This window comes from Tachypleus tridentatus, unplaced genomic scaffold (assembly GCF_004210375.1).
Source record: "Tachypleus tridentatus isolate NWPU-2018 unplaced genomic scaffold, ASM421037v1 Hic_cluster_2, whole genome shotgun sequence".
In the NCBI taxonomy this organism is placed as follows: Eukaryota; Metazoa; Arthropoda; class Merostomata; order Xiphosura; family Limulidae; genus Tachypleus; species Tachypleus tridentatus.
This window is the reverse complement of record NW_027467782.1, coordinates 2,520,746-2,536,300: the sequence shown is the minus strand read 5'-3', so window position 1 is coordinate 2,536,300 and position 15,555 is coordinate 2,520,746. Positions and strand designations below refer to the sequence as shown.

Sequence of the window (15,555 nt, the reverse complement as noted above, 5' to 3'; positions counted from 1 at the left end):
TATACAGCATACCTACAGTTTTGATAAAATCTTACTGCAAAACATATACATGATTTCAATTATTCGTATCAATAAATAATCTGAACATGTGAATATAGTCTCTTTGAATCTCTTTTGAGTAAAATGTTTCAACAATATCCTTTCCATAATTGATGTTTTGGACTACATGGAATCCGATATTACTGTTATATCATTTAAATGTGTCATTATATCTGTGATCTGCCTTTACAGGTCAAACATACTGATAAGTTATGATGGTAAGTGTTTTGCATAAAGAAAATCAAATAATTCTACTTTTCAACTTACAAACAGAAGGATCAGTAAATACGTTTATCTATAGTTATTTATATATTACACACATTTATTTATTTATATTACACACATAAAATTTGAATACAGTTTTGGTAATGTTGATTTTCAGCTTTGCTTGACATGTGTAGTGTTTATATCTTTTAAAGAAAAGTTATAGGACGTTGATTGTGAATTTATGAAAACTTAATATTCTCATACACCGTAAATATATTTCCGTTGGATACAACTTCTCATAAGATGGCTTTACCGTTCAGTTTCTGCCGCCACTAGTTCCACCTACCCAAGGTTTCAACAGGAACGTGACTACTTCTACTTTCGCAGCTGCTTCCAAGGAAAGAAGCACCAGAAGTGTGAGTTGAGGTATCAGTGCAAGAAATTATTACATCTTACCTAAACTCACATTGACTTGGTTGAGGAAACAGTGTATAATTTACCTAGACGAGCACCCTTCGGAAAGTGTCCAAATTCATCTCTATGGAATATGACATCTCAACTTAGAGGAAAACACATGTGAGAGAACGCTCATAACCAGATACAGTCTTCGCCCATCTTGACAGTATGTTTCACTAAACTGGCTGTTAAAAAGAGGATGACATCCTTAATTGTAGATATGATGGTTGGTCCACCTTTCCCATGGTAATGTGTGATATCCTAGCCAACACAGTGCATCTCGACCTGTCTGTCTCCTTTCTATACCAGACCACCTGGGAATAAACCTTTGAAGAAGATATGACAGGGGTTTCTTAACCAACTAATACTATTTGGTTGGTCCAGTACTTTTCTAAAACCAGTTTTACCACAAACTAACCAGCAGGAGATTGTACAGTTACAACATTCTCTAGTGTAGTATAGTACAGGAAAAATGATATATAGAAATGAAAAGTAAATAAGCTACATGTACAGTTAATCCAAAAGCCACGTTTGAAACCGGAGAGTGGTGATAGTGGAATGATAATTTGATACCGAGTCTGATGAATGAGTGATATTTAAGGGGAAGTACTAAGAGGGGGTATTTTGTGAAGAAGGATAAGGACTGGAAATTAAGTTTGAGCTGTCCATAAATGTGTTATCAAAAGGACAGATGCAGGTGTGGACTGAGTGACGTATAAAACCTTGAGAAGGAAACATATATAAGTAACTTGGTCTAACTAAATAGAATTAATTTACTATCTAAGCAAAACGATGTGGTATTGGGGACCAAAAAGTTATGACTGTTTTTTATGAGATGGATGGTAAATGTGTACAGAGGTTGAGTATTTCACTGATTATATAACTATCAGAACACTTGGGTATTGAAAGAACACACTCTACAAAGGATCTTATAGGTATTGAGTAATGGATACCAGGTTCCATTGATTCTGTTATACTCAGTAACAGATGTGAAAGTGAGTGTGACTCAAAGGCATAAGGACTTCCATTACAGCTATTACCTCCAGTAAATAAATTACTTCACTAGTAGACAGATCAAGTTTGCATCAATCTAAACGAAAAGAAAGAAAATTCAGACCGATTGAGAAATGTGTTGAAAAATATCCCAGGTGAAAAGTGTATGAACAGTAACACGAAATTTAAGATTCGTGTTTAAATGGAGTGAATTTTGAAACTAGTTACTTAATAACTGTACAAAATAAAAAGTAATAAACAGCATGAAAAAGGTTAAAGTAAAAAAAAAAAAGGAAACATTTTAACACATCATAAAACTATTGTGTCAAATGTAGAGATGAAGATTGGAACCCCCATTTTATTATCTCCAACTGGTTAGTTCAGAAGACATCTGGTTTTGGAAAAAGTTAACATTTTCTTACATGAAAATGTGTTTCCATTAGACACTTACCATTTCACACAGACATTCTATCTTCTGTGAACATCTGCCTTGAGTACCTGCATGACACTAGTTTTTAGGCAACTTCAATCTGAACTCACGTGATTCTTATTAATGGATAATGATGTTATTGTTTAATAGCTCCCTCTACACTGCTCCACTCATGAAATTTCATCATTAAAGAAAAAATAAGTCGTAATTACCCAAATGAACACATACGCATCAGAAAACTTGTGAGTGAAGCGGCTATTTGATAGGCCGATCATGATACAAATGATCTGTTTTCAAATTAATCGCTTCAAATACATAAGAATCTATACAGCAAATCCATTGAATGGATGCCGAATCATGACGGTCGAGTGTTTTAAAAGGAATTAAAGACCTGATATCTGCTCTATAATTGATGTAAAAAATCACCACGAAATTATCAGAATGGATCATAATCAAACAATTCACAAGCAGTGGTAAGGAATACAAACATGTCCAATGTACAGAAAAGAGGTCGGGCACACTGATGTGGAAGAATTGCTTATGCTGGTACATATGTTTAAGATGATATTGTTGTTCAATGATGTATTACAACCAGTAAACATAACATTTCTGAAGAGGTGAGGGGTTGGTACGATTCAAAGTGAAGGAACCAAAACAGTCGGAAACAGGGAAAATGGTTGGGTCAAGAGGATAAAGTATTGGGTTGGAGTGAGTAAGGATTTAAACATTTTGTCAATTCATCTAAAACGGGTTTCTACCATCAAAGATATGACTGGAGGACTCTTTCCATGAGTATGAAAACAGAAGGCTATCTTGCATGTAATAACGAAACCACAGACCAAGTCAACGAAGATGTGGAGTACACGCTTTGACCACGTGACTGAAATTATAGGAGACAATGTAGTGTTTGAAACAATAAATTATAACATCAGTGGATGTAGAAAAGGAAGCATCTAGAGAACTCTGTAATGGAAATAGGAAGAAAGGCGTTTGTAATATAGATCTGAATAATGTTGGTGTGGTGTTTGTCAGTGTACTGACACACAATTCAAAACAGAAATCCACCGAAAAATCACCCATACTGGACTATACATTCCTTGGGACTCAGCACATGAAACAAAACAAAAACTCAACATACTAAGAAACCAAATAAACACAACCATAAAACTATGCTCACCAGATAAAATTAACGATGAATTAGACAAAATAAAACAATACTTCATCAACATCAATAAGTTTCCTCCACAAACCGTAGAAAACATTATAAGCACACACCTACACAGAAAGCAAAATCAACCAACTAAAGTAAATACAGCTCACGAATCAAAAAACCACGAAACCATATACTGCTGTATACCATATATTCCTGACATCAGCAAACAAATAACCAACATTTGGCAAAAATTAGTAACAAAATATGACATTCCAGTTAATACCAAATTTATTCAAAAACCCGACACAAAACTGAGGTCTATACTATGTAAAAAGTACACTGACAAACACCACACCAACATTATTTATAAAATACAATGTGATAACTGCCACGACTTCTATGTTGAGAAACAAGTAGAAAATGGAAACCAGATTCAAAGAACATAAAAAGTCACCTTCACACGTTTTCGAACACTGCAAGTCAAATAAACACAACATAACCATAGAAAACACTCAAATACTAAATAAAGAAACAAACATAAACAAACGCAAAATTAAAGAAGCCTTACTTATACAACAACATAACCCAAAATAAACCAATATAAAGGAACGCCTTTATACCTATATTAATATAATAAAATAAATAAAATTATATATTCAAACATCTAATACCGCCCTCTACATTTCGACACACAGTTACACAACCCCTTTCAAACATGTGGTCAGCTTCCGGTCAGTTACCTCTTTCTTTGTGAACCTGACGAAGACCGAAGAAGGTCGAAACGTTGTTCGCTCTTCTATGTAAAATATTTTCTCAACCCAAACGAGCCGTTTTTGCATATAAATTTCTCAACAAGTGGGTTTCTCGACATCACTGATTATTATTTCACTTTAATGTAATGTATACTGTGTCAAACTGTGTGACCAATATCATATCGATGTTGCATGCTTACAATCAGTGTTGTTAAGATCCTGAGGCATCCACAACTACTGAAAAAGATGCATTCAGAGAATCCTTAATGTTCAGTCATTTAAATACATGTAATTCTTCCAAAAGAGACCGATACATGTTCGATACTATTGAGGTCTGATAATTCTGTACCCTAGTTAAGCTGATCAGTCATCTCTTCTTCAATATTATTACACGTGGGAAGACAATTATCATCCATTCAGCTGAAGTCAGAACCAAACCTTAACATATATGACAGCATATTATGTATCGTCTTAATGACATCTGGAAAACATAAAGGTCAGAGTGTCCATTCGTGATTTTTCATTATCACACATATTTCCACCACTGATATAAAAGTGAGTTATTTTGTGTCTTACTATAACTAAAATATACCTTGTCTCAGTAGTATTACCAAACCTCTTGTGTTTTTTACCGTACATACACTGAAATGAAGTTCTGTTGTAACTACGAACATCTGATTCTGTTTTTAACAGTTATCACATAATTGTAGCGAATCGTTAGATGACGGTAACTTACTTAAATGTGGACGTTATTCTTTTCAGTCCAGTAACAGTGTATTTGTACCATTTTGTTACACGTGATTCCACCATATCTTGTTAATAACACTTTGAGACATTTTGCATCAGTGTTTGTTTTTATAGTCAGTCAACTTTCATTGGTCTGACAGACATTTAGTGAAATATCCAGCTGTCTTCTTTTGGACTTTACTAAGATTATTGAATATTTTAAAGAACTATAAACTCCGTGATTTACTACAGTGTTACAACTATGATAAGACAGTTTGAAAACTCTTCCTCTTTATAGTCATTTGTAGATCAGATTACATAACTTTTCATGCTTAATTTATATAACAATGAAATGAGGAGAACAATTGACATTTATTTATAACAGTAGTTTTATCTTGTTTTAGCAAGTTAATATTTGTGAACAAACAATATAAATGTAAAACATTATTTAAAGCTATTATCTGCTCTATATTACCTTTCTCACTATTTGGGACAATACTTGAGATATATTTCGTAGTTTTGAGAAAACGTTTATCAGACACCTGAAACCAATTTCATAACTTACAATTTTCATACAAACATTTATTTGGTTTTACTCATATTATAATAAAACGACTGCTACATAAAGAATAAATTATATATTTTTAAAATGTTTATTAACTTATTATTGTTATTAAAACATTTTTTTCGATTGATGATTAATCACTAATTATAATGAAATCTTCAGGCAGAAACACCAGCTTCAAAAGAAATAAAAGACGATGAATGTATCCAGAGGGATATGTCAAGCAACATCAGGCCTCCCTCTACTAGACTTGTCTACAATGCTGATAAAAGTATCACTGTAAGACTTGGCAGTAAATCAGAACATCACCAGAGACACGTTTTTATTGTTATTGAAAATGCTGAAACCGAAACAAATTTATTACTGGGAGAGCTCCGAAATCAACACTCATGTGTCAATTAAAATGTTGCCAAAGCGAACATAATCTTATTGTACATGAAACTAAAAATAATAATCAAGTTAAATATGTTGACATCCCTCACAAGATTGTTTTTACAAGAGATCCGAAACTGAAACCAAAACCCAAAAATTAAATAACCCATGGGCTGCTCAAAAGCATACCAAATTAAAAAGAATTACTTTACCTTATCTCATAAGTTACATTTTGTACATTTTACTCAGTGATATAAATAATAAATAAAACACACATATGAAAAATAAAGAATATAATATTCTCCTGGGTCTTCTCTTTTTTGCTGTAAACTGTCATGAAACTTAAGCTCACTTTTCTATTTACGAAATTATTACAATTAATAATGTTTTATGTAATTAAATAGTACAACTAAGAACAGAGAATAATAATACACAGAAAACACTGTTCTATAAATGTGATAATATACGTTAAGGAAATCAGCTAAGCTCACCTGTGTGATTACTGTGTAATCAGTAATTTCCATCAAAAAAATTTGAAACCAAATGATAAAATAGACAAAACTGCATAAAGAAAACAACAAACCAGATCGCTTGACAGATTGAAACTTTAATTTTCTATTGGGTATAAATAATGTAGTGTATAACTATTAGCATTTGTGAAAGATGAAATTGCAAGAGTTGGTCTGATTATCTAGTTAATGGTTTGTAGACGAATAACAAACAGAGCTATATCACCGTGTTAGCTTTGGTGTTAATTGAGCAAGAAACGTGGAGACATATGAGAAACAGACACATACTGACATTTATTTATATAAATTCAATGATAGTGAACATTTTAAAAATTCAACTAAAGCCCAGTAAAGTATGGCTGAAAGCTCCATTGTAGAAAACAATAGGTCGTAATGAAACTCCTTTACAAATATAAGGTAAACCATAGAAAATTATGGCTGATACCTAATGGCATAATATTCAAATTGTTTTATAAGTAAGAATGCCATCTTTATTAATTTCAGTGAATATCTTGGCAGTTTTTCATCACTTTATTAATAGGGTTACTCTACAGCTCCTCTGTCTTTACGAGAAACTATCAGAGAGATGGATCGTTAGTTCCCACTGATATATGAACGATACTACACCACAATACAGGTAGACCTAACTTTCAAATGAGTTGCTCAATTTTAGTCAAGAGTGAGATGTGGCGAGTCAGCTGTAAAGATATTGTTAGTTTAGTTACTGTGAGGAAAATATTCATGTTTGCGCTCCCAGTGGGGAGAAATAACTCCATCATTGATAAGGGTAACATGTGTAATAATCTTAGGTGGAGCACGCATTAATGTACAATATTCTTTAACAAATGCTACATACATCAACTAGGTGGCATTCGTGACAGTAACACTAGTAGATATTGATAACTATCATTTTCTCCCCCTTATTCATACCTGTGAGCATCACCCAACAAGGTGAAGCACCCATACAGAAAACACAACACTCCTACTACTGGAGCTGGAATCAACAAACAGGTGTAAAATCCAAGTCAAGCAAAGTACAGGACTATCTTAAGTCCAAAATATTCCCTGAAAAAATTGAAAGGAACAAACACTGAAATGTTTCTTATCAAACAAAATATAGTGGATACAATAACTAATGAGACTTCTAATTTAAAATGTTGAACATTTTCAGTAGCATATAAAACAATCAGATCACTTTCAGTTAGTGACTTGGATACACCACCTGTGACTAAACCTGGATTTTAAAAAGATCTATTGATAACCATATTTAAGTTGAACTATAGTTAATTATGAAAACTTCTTTCACACCTACAAACACATGGAAACAACAAACTATGGATATCACAAACCTAATGGATGCTTCCTCCATGATCAATTTTAATCAATACAATCTTAAACATAGACATCACAAACAATGTAATGCATTTCTCTGCAACTGAGACCAACAGTAACATGAGCATGTTTTAACATGAAAAATAACGTTAAAGACCTAACAAGAGCCCATTGATCATGTGCTCAAAAGGTGCCTCAGACAGCAGACAACAATTAAGGAAAGTTTAGTTCTTATATGCTTTCAGCAAAAACAACAACTTATGTTTGGGCTAGTACGGTATGTTTAGTATGATTTACATTTTATAAATTGTACCATGTAGTTTCCATGTACACACAAAAGCTTATAAGAGAACAGTTTTGGAAAAATAAACCGAGGATAAACATGGGTGAGTTTTCAGTGAACATTTCACTGAAATATATATATTAGCTGATACAATGGAACTGTCGAGGTTTACGTTCTAATCTGAATGACATTAAAACACTGAATGCTTCCTACCATTATGTATGTCTTTTTTCACAGGAAACATTTCTGAAATCTGCCGATACAGTCACTTTTCACGGTTTTCTTTGTACAGAAAGAACAGGCTGTGTGATGGACGAATGCACGGAGGGGTGGCAGTGTTGTTTGATCAGCATGTGCACACACTCTCTTTGCCAATCGACACACTTTTGGAGGTCGTAGCCATCCGTGTTTCCTTGGGTCATACCATCACTGTTTGTTCTCTCTATCTGTCGCCTGGAGAAACATGTGACCAATCAGACGTTGATACTCTCATTAAACAGTTGCCGTTTCTCTTTGTAACCCTGGGGGGACTTTAATGGACATCATCCCTTCTGGGTAAGTGTTGATATTGATAGGAGCATATGCTTTCTGATCACCATCTCTCTCTTTTCAATTCTGGTTTTACTACTTATTTTCATGCACCTAGACAGTCCTTTACTGCTACTGATCTCTCAATTTGCTCTCTTCTTTATTCTTCCAGTTTTCATGGAGAGTTGACAATAATCCACGAGGCAGTGGTCATTTTCCTATAATTTTGAGACTGGCCATGTTCGATGCTACCCGACCTAATGCCCCAGTGGAAGCTGGATTACGCAAACTGGCCCTCTTTCACTGCTCTCGCAGAACTCGATCCTGCCATCTTCTGTAAGCCATGAATAGATGACTGTGTAGCAGAAGTAACTGACTGTTTTATACAAGCAGATGCTCAATGTATTCCTAAAACCTCGACACGTTTCCCACAATATCCTCGTCCGTGGTGGAATTCTGCCTGCCATATGGCACGAAAGGCTCCAAAACAGGCCTAGGATACTTTCTGTAGATATTTCACACTTTCGAATCGCATCGCTTTCCACCAGGCCCGTGCACATGCTCAGTGGATAAGACGTCAAATCAGAAGGAATCATGGATTAAGTTCACAACCAGCATATCTTCTACTACTAGTTCCAAAGTCATAGGGGATAACATTCAAAAGGTTCAGTGGGCAATATATTCTGTCCCCTTCTCGATCTTGCTGATACCTGGAGCATCACCGATACTCTAGAGGAAGCTTTTGCCGGGTATCTAGCTCTTCTACTTCTTCCTCCACCTTCTTAGTCATCAAGACTCGGACAGAGCAATCACCTCTTTCCTTTGAGCTAATTCTCTCTGTGACTATAATCGTCTCTTTACACTAGTGGGACTCAAACTTGCCTTTCGTTGGTCTGGCAGTACATCAGTTGAATCTGATAATAAACACTATGAGATGCTGCGCCATCTATCTCCTGCTTCTCTTGCTATTCTTCTGATTGTTTTAACCAGATCTCGCAGAAGAATGTTTTTCCTGATGCCTGATGTCAAGCTATTGTCATACTTTTCTTTAAGCCTGGGAAGGATTCCAAGATTCCTTAAAATTACCATCCAGTTGCTTTGACGAGTTGTCTCTGTAAGACCTCAGAGAGGAAAGTTAATGCTCGTCTTGTTTGGTTTCTCGAATCAAACAACCTCCTCTTGCCCACAGAGTGTCGGTTCCGACGACAGCGTTCCACCGTGGACCACCTGGTTCGACTTGAAACATCAATCAGAGAAGCCTTTCTCAAATGACAACATCTTGTATCAATATTCTTTGACATTGAGAAGGCTTATGATACAACATGGAGTATGGCATTTTGCGAGACCTCCATATATATGGGTCACGTGACCATTTGCCCATTTGTATTTAAACAAATTAAATGGACAAGAGATTCCAAGTTCGTGTGGGTTTGACACTTTCTCATTCTTTTCTATAGGAACTTGGAGTCCTTCAAGGCTATGTTTTAAGTGTCACACTTTCCAGTATAAAAATTAATGCCATCACTAAACAACTCCCTCTCACTATTGACTGTGTCCCTGAGACAAAGTTCTTGGGGCTTCTCTTTGACTGTAAGCTGATCTTTATACCACACATCAAGCAGATATGGGTCAAATGCACAAGAGCACTGAACATTCTCTGTGTCCTCTCTTCTACCACTTGAGAAGCTGGTCAGTGTTCTATGCTAAACATATATCGTGCTCTTATTCTATCAAAACTCGACTATGGATCACTGGTCTCTAGCTCTGTTAGGACCTCGGCTTTAAAATACTGTATCCCATTAATAATCAAAGACTTCAGCTCTGCACCAGGGTTTCCTGTACTTCCCCAGTTCAGAGCTTATACAAAGAGTCTCATGAACCTTCTTTGCACGTCCGCCATTTGGAACTGTCTTTACTATGTGCTTAGAAACTTCATTCCTCACCAAAGCATCCCATCTGAAGTTGTGTTTTTCTTCCTCAGTGGGCCTTACTTTTTCAGAATAAACGATCTACCATTGCTGCTTTAGCTGGATGAATTTGGTCTGTCTTTGGATAACATTGGGGTATCCTCTGGTCATCCTATCCCGCCATTGCTTCTTACAGTTTTAAGTAATTTGTAGTGAGCAACGCGACAACAAACATTTCCAAATAAAACCCTATATTGGACTTTGGCCGTCTTGCCTCAGTAGGGATCGGAAAGAGGAAGTTGTTCTAACTAGACTACGCATTGGTCACAATTTTAATTCATCGTTTTCTTTTATCGGGAACTGATGCACCAGTGTAACACTATGTGACAGTGTTAAGCCACATTTTACTTTCTTGTCGTCGTTACGACTCTCAACGACGGCACCATTTTAAACATGTTCTGTCCTGAGGTTTATCTATAGCATTAGACAAAGTTATTGGTGATGGTAACACTGTCCACCTTGGTAATGTTTTTAGTTTTTAAAGGCCATTACTCTTTTAATTTACACATTAGACCTTTTTTACTGTGATTCCCTTTAAGAATCAAAGACCGTCTAGCTCGATTGAAATTAGAAAACATAAGATTTAAAAATCGTTCCTGGTTATTACACTGATTTAAATCTCTTTAGACAAAATTTAATACTAGGCATTATACCTCCAAATTTTAACTATGTTATTCGATTCTGAGAGACAAAACAGTTAATTATATACGGTTTGATCGGGCAATGTAGGATATTCTCTTCATACATTCGGCCCAGCATGACCAGGTGGTTAAGGAACTCGACTCGTAATCTGAGGGTCGCGGGTTCGAATTCCCGTCACACAAACATGCTCGCCCTTTCAGCCGTAGGGACGTTATAATGTGACTGTCAATTCCACTAATCGTTGGTAAAAGAGTTGACGGTGGGTGATGATGACTAGCTGCCTTCCCTCTAATCTTACACTGCTAAATTACGGAGGGCTAGCGCAGATAGCCCTCGTTTAGCTTTGCGCGAAATTAAAATAAACAAATAAACAAACTTCATCATAGTTTCAGGTTCAGTTGGGTCAGCTGAATAATCGACAGTAATTCCAAAAAACTTCCTTACTTCGTGTTCAGGGACCGACTTCTAACCCAGAAATATTGATTATTAAATAGAATTCTTTAATGTTCTTACGACTTACCAAATAGTGTACACATGTATCTTCCAATGAAGATCTGACACTAGGTTGAATGATTTTTTGCAAGCTCATTGTGATTCTCTGAAAAAAAAAAAAACCTTTAATAATTGGTAACCTGTTTTCCTGTAACTCTCGTTCTAAACGTCAAAGTTCCGATTAATGCCTCATTACGAGTTATATTGAAGTTAATATAAACTTTTCGTGTAGGTTTTTTTCCTACTTAGGTGGCGTCAGTTTATAGATAATGTAAACAGTTATTTCTTAATATCATTTTAGTTTATTTATACTTGACGTATATGTTCCTTTAATAGTCAAGCATTATTATGTAACTTCTGGTACGCATTCATTAGATGTGCTCAATTTTTATTCATATTATTTGTATGTAAATCCTACATGAAATTTTATAAAATTATTATTTTCTTGTCGTGAGGAATTTGAAAATAGTGTAAAATACATCAGTTCTTCCTTTCTTAAAGAAATTTTTATAATCGATACAAACTTTACTACTAAACTTCCATGTGTCTTACTTTTCTTGTTGCACTGAACAACAATATTATTAATCCATCTAAAATATTTAGTGATTTGATTCATACTATAACCCAACCCTAATATTGACCGAATAATAGTTTCACGATTAGCTATTTCACCATAATATTAATATTATATTTTATTCATAACTACAACTCATTAAATCAGTCAGATAATAATATTTATCTATATTACCAACCGTATTTAAAATTATATGCCGTCAATATAACGTACTACATAATTCATACACAATGAATGTTTCTCAAAGCAATAATACTGTCATCAAACAGTAACTTCATTATCATAATCGTATATCATAAGATATATTACTAAATCCAATACACTCAAATCGCGTTGTACGTCAGCAAATATCCTGCTGTGTCACTGGGGAATGTAAAAGTTTATTTTGTATATCCTCGTCCTGTTTGTCAGTTTATCCTTCATCAGTTAAACATTCATACTGATGCAGTTGATAACATTTTACCATCTTTAACCTGACTGGGCTTATTTGTTTTATGATTCTATATGGTTCTTTCCACAATTTCGCCAGCTTTATAGTGTTTCCTATTTTAACTTTGGGACTGTATAACATGCAGTAACTAAAAAGACACAGTTAAACTTGACATTCTCCTTAAGTTATTGCAATTGTATTTCCTTCCTTATTTTTGAATTTCGCGCAAAGCTACACGATGCTTACTTGCTCTAGGCGTCCATAATCTAACAGTGTAAGACTATAGGGAAAGGAGCTAGTTACCACCACCCACAGCCAACTCTTGGAATACTTTTTTATCAACAAAGAGTGGGGTTTACCGTCAGTCATAACGTCCTCATGGCTGAAAGGGCGAGCATGTTTGGTGTGACTGGTATTCGAATCCACGAGCCTCGAATTACGAGTCGAGCGTCTTAACTATCCGGCCATGCCGGGCAGTTATTCTAAAGTAGAGCCTTGTTTTCTCTTCTCGCAGTCTATGCATGGTTCATAATATCTTTAATAGTTCTTCTGGTATTCAACTGAAAGAATGTTTTACTTATCTTAAAGCTAAGTGTGCTGAAAATGAAATGTCATGATTCATTTTTATTACTTTAGTTTTCTATTTACGTATTACAAGTATCTGCAATATTGTTATTGTCAGTCTTTTCACGCAAGTCAGAGTCCAAAGTGTACTCTAGATGTTCTAACTGTAGTATTCCGTTCCTTAAAGTTTTCTTTCACCTTTATACAGGTTCGTTTGTTTGTTTTAAACTTCGCGCAAAGATACATGATTTGTGTATCTTAGACTGAAAATGTATTTCTGACAGATACTCACCTGTCACATTTTCACCCTTCCTTTATTGCATCTTTTTCTGCCTGATCTCAAAATGATGGTTGAATTCAAAGGGAGTCAACCGTACTAGGAGAATGTCACACTCCTGTTAGTTCCCAAAATAGTTTGGTTTAGAGGAACCACTAAAATGTTATTTCCCACATCATTTCAACAAAAAATCCATTCTCTAGTATCGAGGACATACAACAGATCCCAGATTTTGTTACCCTGACAACAAGTCAACACTTGTAAGATAAAAGTTTCTGGAGTAACACAATTTGAAACGAGAGGAAGAGACTTAGAGGCTAGAAAAATAACTGTCATTGTTTACTCTTAATATAATTTTCGTTGGAAGTTACATTTATTGTACATTTTCTACGTACTGCTAGTCAGACTTAGATAATACTTCTCACAATGTCTTCTTATTATATAACGAACTGATACGTGATAAGTCGGTAAAACCGCTTGTTCCTAATTCGTCCGCCAAGGCATTATACAGACGCTGTATCTATTATAGAATAAGTGGTGGTCCCAAATATCTACGGGTACTTGCGCGACAGTGGAAAGCCACGTTATACAATTAGAGGGTTTATCCTTTATTTTGAATTGTGACACTAAAGGAGGAAAAATTAAGACTTTCTTTAGTTTCTGGGTTAGAAAGTAAAAAAAAATTATAGTATAAATACCAGATAATAAGAATATACAAGATTTGTTATTTTGTTATAAGGACTAGAAATATTTTAAAGAACTGTTTGATACATTACCTAAAGCGAAAATGTTTGTTTGTTTTTGAATTTCGCACAAAGCTAGCCGTCCTTAATTTAGCAGTGTAAGACTAGATGGAAGGCAGCTAGTCATCACCACCCACCGCCGACTCTTGGGTTACTATTTTATTAACGAATAGTGGGTTTGGCCGTCACATTATGACGCCCCCACGGCTGAAAGGGTGAGCATGTTTGGCGTGATGGGGATGCGAACCCGCGACCCTCAGATTACGAGTCGCACGTTTAACACGCTTGGCCATGCCGGGCCAAGCGAAAATGTTAGGACTGCAACAAATAATAAATATATTTTCTCGAACAAATTTGAATTAACAACATCAGGCATTCCTCTATATGTATAAAGAAATATCCAGATACAGTTTTCCGAACTTTCGGCAGTATAGGTGAATATTGTGTTAAGTAAGCTGAAGATTTTTATCAAATCGGACATAAGGTAAGGGTTAATCATTATACGTTGAATAATGTTCATCTTAAGGCATAGATCTGTAAAGAAAAAAGTTTTTCTTATTTTAAAGAAAAATAAGTTTTTATTCGAATTTTAAAAATATACATAATTTACTTTTGTATTTCAACTGAAAAGTAACACTACTTTCTTCAGAACGTCATAACAAAAAATATCCTCATGAACGTTCACTACATATGAAGAAAAGCAAGTGAAGAGGAACATTGAAAACAAACAGTTAAAGATCTCCGCTAAGTATTCTCATCCTGAAATTACATTTGAAAATAATGAATAATGATATATAAAATACACAAAATATATATAGAGAGGAATCGCTATACTACATTTTTATTATTTACACAAACAGTAAGTTTATATTTGTTTACATTTGCATTTCCTTTCAAATGAGCTTTTTTTAAATTAAGTTTTAAACTGATGTTGTTTATATTCTAATGGAGGTTCGTGATCCAAAACACACCAGATAGGTAAATGATTACAGTTTAAACCAAAGCCTGCATTAAAATGTAAGTGTTTAGTACCCATCCACAATCCTGTGTATCTACGATTGTTCTCTCCCGGCCAAACTCAATCTGTAGTCATTTTGTTTTCCTGGTGTTAATTTGATTTCCTAATTTGTGGTACTACAGAGTGTTCAGAAAGTCACTGTGCAGTTTTGTAATCATATTTTATTCAGTCTATTTCAAGCCAGCAACTGATAGCGGTGTTTAGAAACAAAATAAGAAGGATCCAGGCCTGTATTGATGCCAATGGGGATCACTTTCAATATTGTTTATAATTGTCATTCATATTTACCTCCTGTATTCTATATTGAAACATGTCTGTTACTAAATATATAAGTGCACAGTGACTTTCCGAACACCCTGTATTTGTTTCTTATCTTTAGCCAATCTCGTCAATAGATAGGTAAATAAAACCAGCTAATGGTTTTCTAGTAAAGTCTACTTATAACTCATTTAATGATGAAACTCTTTAAAATCAACTTGCTACTTGGATTTGAGGTCTTTAGG

General features: G+C 34.8%; 1 protein-coding gene across 1 annotated transcript in view; it reads left to right on the top strand.

Moving 5' to 3' along the window:
- Window positions 1–5,887, top strand: part of LOC143243317 (uncharacterized) — a 302,587-nt gene extending 296,700 nt beyond the window's left edge. Inside the window, exon 3 of the mRNA XM_076487162.1 lies at window positions 5,484–5,887. The gene's annotated coding sequence lies outside the window, so the exon portion shown is untranslated. The remainder of the gene's footprint in view (window positions 1–5,483) is intronic.
- The last annotated feature ends 9,668 nt before the right edge of the window (window positions 5,888–15,555 follow it).